The 5,173-nt window shown below is 38.7% G+C and overlaps 1 non-coding gene across 1 annotated transcript; it reads right to left on the minus strand.

Moving 5' to 3' along the window:
* Window positions 1–4,153: 4,153 nt before the first annotated feature.
* Window positions 4,154–4,260, minus strand: LOC121230920 (small nucleolar RNA R71). Its single transcript, XR_005928992.1, has one exon. It is a non-coding gene; the product is annotated as a small nucleolar RNA R71 (small nucleolar RNA).
* Window positions 4,261–5,173: the final 913 nt, after the last annotated feature.

Genomic DNA, 5,173 nt, shown 5'->3' on the forward strand with positions numbered 1-5,173 from the left:
AAATTATTTAATCGAACCTTGATGAATCTACTTTCATATGGAAGTAACGAAACAATTATAGGAACAGTACAGAAAGAGATATTCGGGTTCTTGTGGAACAGGGCCAGAACAGTTTCTGGATTCACTGTTCCGCCTTTGGAAATTCACTATAAATTGACCAGAGATAATTAGGGGTCATACCATATATGTATGGATTCCTCTCTGAGTCTAGTTTCCATAGAAACAAACGGCATCAGTATTGAAGCTCTGTGCAGAGAGATATCCCAGTCGTAATGAGAAAAGGTCAGTGTAGTCGACCCCTGTAACATGGGAGACTTTGACTAATAAACTGTACTAGTTGGCCCGACCAAAAATTCTAGAAAAAAATCCATAGGTGGGGACATGAGTCTAGTTTCAGGGAAAAATCACAAAACTGATTTTTGAGTTATGAAACTCAAGATATGATTTTTGAAGCGACTAGTACTCAGACTGGGCAGTGTCTGGAAAAATTTTTCAAAGTTTGTTAACATCTCGTGTCCGACTCCAGTGTCGGTCTCGGGTTCGGGGTGTTACATAAATGACTTCCTAGGGTTGTTAGGCCTAGATTTTAAGTTCTTACTATTCTAACCAATTGATTCGCTAAGAAACCCTACATAGAAATTAATTACTCCCACGTCCATTCGCTAATCCCCCAAAATAGGATTAGTTCCTTATGGATCCCATAAACAACATAAACTTGATAAAAGAAATAAACATGAAGAATAAATTAAGAATAAGAGTTTAAGAGAAATCCTAAATTGTATTGTTGAATTGAAAGTGCAGAAATCTACAAGATTTTGATGAATCTACAAATTAGATCCTACGTCGAACAAAAGTGAAATTGTAATAGTTTATTTTTCGTCAAATCAGAATAGTGTTTTTGGAACCACAAATCTGAAGTCAAAATATTTATTTTATTATTATTTTAATGTTAACATGATTGAATGATTGTGTGAAAGTTTCATTTAGAAATTTTATCATTTGACTAGTCAATTTGTTAAAAAGGACTAAATCGCGTAAAGTGCAAAAGTGTTGTTCTATTAGTTAAAGGTATTCAATAGCTATAGAACCAAAAATTTAAGGTCCTTATGTTGTAAATATTCCATTAATAATGGGTTGTGGCTGAATACTAGGGAGTGGTTGGAGGGAATTTCGGTTGGTAGGGATTTGGATGAGTGGGATATGGTTGAGTGATCTTAGGAGTGATAGAGGGAGAGAAATTAAGAGTTTTGAATGGAGTGGCAGTGGGTGTGCCGAATTTGGACTCTCACTTCTAGAAATTTTTTTCTTTTGAGCAGAAGCTGGGGGTTTGGCCATTTCCTTTTTGGTTCTTTTCTCCTTGGTGTGAATTCCTACATTTTTGGTTCGATTTTGGTTGTTTCGTTTTTGTCATTTTGGTCTTTTTAGATTGTTCTTCTTTAAATTTTTTGGTCACCTATTTCCTTGGCTCCTCTTATCTCTCATATCAAGTATCTTTGGCCGAATATCTCTACTTTGGTGGTGAGCTGACTCCTTTCTTCCTCTCCTTTACTCCAACGTTACCCCTCTTAACCAAATACACTTTCTTTCCTTCACCTTTCCTCTCTTCTTCCTCCTAAAAGCAACAAAAGAAAGGAGTAACATTCCTTTTGGGACCGAATACTCCATCCCTTTTGTTGCGGTTTGGTGTTGTTCTTCAACAAGTCGACAAGTACTCTCGAACTGTTAAAAGCTGAATACTCTTTCCCTTCTTGCCGATTCTTATCTTCCTTCTCCTAGGTGTGGTGATTCTTTCAGTTTCTAGAGTTTCTCGGGGAATGAAAGAGTTGCTATTAAATATTGAAGCAGTCGGAACCTTTCCTTCTTTTATCGATCAAGGTAGTTCTGTTTACGATTATTGTGTTCAATTTTTGCATGACTTGTTTAGGAAGGTGTTGGTTGATTGCCTAATTTCTCCTATCCTTGGTTTGCATTTTCAATAAGCAATATTATAGTCTCAAGTCATGTGTTTTTGTGATCATCGTTAATGGGTTTTGCGGTCAATGTAGCTATTCGATTAGGAGTATAAATCAGCCTTCATCAACAGTTCTAACAGGGCTAGTCACTCTTATGATCCAGGCAAGTATCGGATGTTATTTTAAGTTCGGGATAAAGAAGGGTGATTAACCCTAGTATCAAGTGACTAATAAAATATCTTGACTAGATGTAGGTTTGGGGACTTTTAGCAACTAGGTGTGTAATCACACTACTTTTAGCATAGATCGACAAAAGCCGAAAATGTATGACTATTGACACTACACGAGCGTACGCTCACTCATGTGGTGAATCGGATGAAAAATCGTAGGCGTTCGATTGTAGAAGCCACCATGAGCGATTTCATGGACTTAGGCCAGTTTGGGTCGCATTGGGCCAAAATGGGCCGTGTAGGTCCCACAAGCACGTAGGCCCACACAGGTAAATCACGAGAGTGTATGGAGGTTATTGGGGTAGACTGTGTAGTTCGCACGGCCAAGGCCATTTATGGGCCTATTGGGCCACGGGCTTGTGGACCCACATGGGCCGTGTTATGGGCTTTGGGCCCATTTTCATTGATCGTTTGTTAAGTTTGCACGGGTCATCCAAGATGACTGTGGACCTACTGATGGGCTGGTAAGTGTACGTGGACCCTTATTTTTGGTAAATGACAGATATAGCACTATGTGATATATGACTGTTTGAGCATGCCATTTATACTGTTTATACATTTCTATTATGTTGCATCGTATGGGGTGGAATATATGATTTGGAGGAAGTGTACTAAAATGCTATAAGCCTATTACTGGCAGCTCTGCTGCGAATACTATTTTAGTGCCCAACCGGTTCTACTTGGAGTGTAAGGTTGGGTGGGTTGATTTTATCCCCACATGGTGTGTAGGGCTGGTACGAAGATGGTGTGTAGAGGCTGGATTGGGTAGGATTTTCTGATTGCATACTGTACTGATACTGTTACTAAAATGGGCTCAAGCCCAGATTGATACTGTTACTGAAATGGGCTCAGGCCCAGACTGCTCTGTTACTAAAATGAGCTAATACCCAAACTGAGACTGCAAGGGCGTAGTCCCAAATTGTGTTTACTCTAATTGATTGCTATTATGGGATTACACACTAAGTTTCGTAAACTCACCCAGCAATTAATTGTGCAAGTAATCCCCAGATATAAGCAGATCATTGTGACGGAGGACTCAGCGGTGGCCATTCAATTTACTTATCTTTTACTTTTATGTTTTGGTTATATTTTGGGTTTTTCTTTATGTAATAAGGCCTATTGGGTATTTTTTTTCCCATTGGATTTATATCTACTAGAGGTGGGAAAGACACAAGATTTCAAAAGCCAAACGTTTTCTAAAACACCACGAAATTACAACTAGTTTTAAAAGCTTCCGCAAACGAAAAATATTTTACAAAATTAATAACATTTTAATATAAATAAAATTTAATCATACAATTCCACATAATCAATGAACAATCACGACTCTCATTCAGCTTTTCAAACTATATAAAGAGGCTAGCTAAAGTTTGGATTTATGTTTATAGAAAAACACTTCGATGTGATATCGCCAGATCCGGTCATAACGTCTGGGCCGGGTTTGGGGTGTTACAAGACCCTAAAATTGAGCGAACTTTTAGACAAAGAAGATGAAAATGAATAGCTCAGAGACAGAACGAGATGGACCTTGGAAATCAGAATCAAGGCCAAGGTAATGAAGCCGATCATGTACAAAATCCCATCCTCATTGTCGATGATAGGGATCGATGCATCAGACAATATGTTGTGCCGCTTTACAATGAGTTAAATCTAGGAATTAGAAGGCCAGATATTGAGGCAACCCAATTCGAATTGAAACCAATGATGTTTCAAATGCTACAAACGGTGGGCCAATTTAGTGGTATGCCTACGGAAGATCCACATCTCCACCTTCGATTATTTACGGAGGTGAGCGATTTATTCAATATAGCTAGTGTGACTGAAGACGCACTGAGGTTGAAGATGTTTCCATATTCGTTATGAGATCGAGCACGAGCATGGCTCAATTCATTGCCACCAAGTTTCATATCTACATGGCAAGAATTAGCAGAGAGATCTTTGGTAAAGTATTTCCCGCCTAGTAAGAACGCTAAGTTGAGGAACGAGATCACAACTTTCCAACAATTGGGTGACAAGTCTTTGTATGAGGATTGGGAGCGATTCAAGAAGTTACTTCGTAAGTGTCCTCATCATGGGATTCCTCATTGTATCCAGTTGGAAACATTCTATAATGGTCTCAATGCACATACAAGATTGATGGTAGATGCTTCTGCGAATGGTGCAATTTTATCTAAGTCTTATAATGAGGCTTATGAGATCATTGAGAGGATCGCAAGTAATAACTATCAATGGCCAACAAATTGAACAGCTTTAGGAAGACGTATAGCTAGAGTTCATGAAGTTGATGCTCTCACTTCATTATTAGCTCAAGCATCGTCTATTTCCTCTATGTTAAAGCAGTTTACTGCTAATAGTGCTAAAAATTTTGCAGCTCAGCCACCAAGTCCATTTGAAGTAGTTTCCTGTGTGTACTGTGGGGAAGGTCATTCTTTCAAGAATTGCCCATTGAATCCCAAGTCAGTGTACTATGTGGGGATCCAACATCAAAATAGGAGTGGACAAGTACCCCAGTCCAACTTCTATAATCCTTCATGGTGTAATCATCCCAATTTTTCTTGGAGCAACCAAGGAAATAGACCAAACAACAACTTTATGCAACATAGACCCAGCCAATCTCAAGGATTTAATTAGCAAGCTTCAAAACCAGCCCAAGCTGAATCATCAAACAGTTTGGAGAACTTGTTGAAAGCATACATGGCAAAGAATAACGCTTTGATCTAAAGCCAAGCAGCAACACTGAAAAATTTGGAAAACCAAATGGGTCAGTTAGCTACGGAGCTTCGTAATAGACAGCAAGGAACATTGTCGAGCAATATTGAGAATCCAAGAAAATTGGATAAAGAACATATCAAGGTAGTGGCATTGCAAAGTGGTAAAATTCTTGAACCCTGATTGATTGATGTCGAAGACAAGCCTGTTGAAAAGGAGGAAAATCAACCAGCTGTTGAAATTCCTACACCAAAAGAATCAGAAACTGCAAAGAGTGACAAG

This window comes from Gossypium hirsutum, chromosome A06 (assembly GCF_007990345.1).
Source record: "Gossypium hirsutum isolate 1008001.06 chromosome A06, Gossypium_hirsutum_v2.1, whole genome shotgun sequence".
NCBI classification, from domain to species: domain Eukaryota; kingdom Viridiplantae; phylum Streptophyta; class Magnoliopsida; order Malvales; family Malvaceae; genus Gossypium; species Gossypium hirsutum.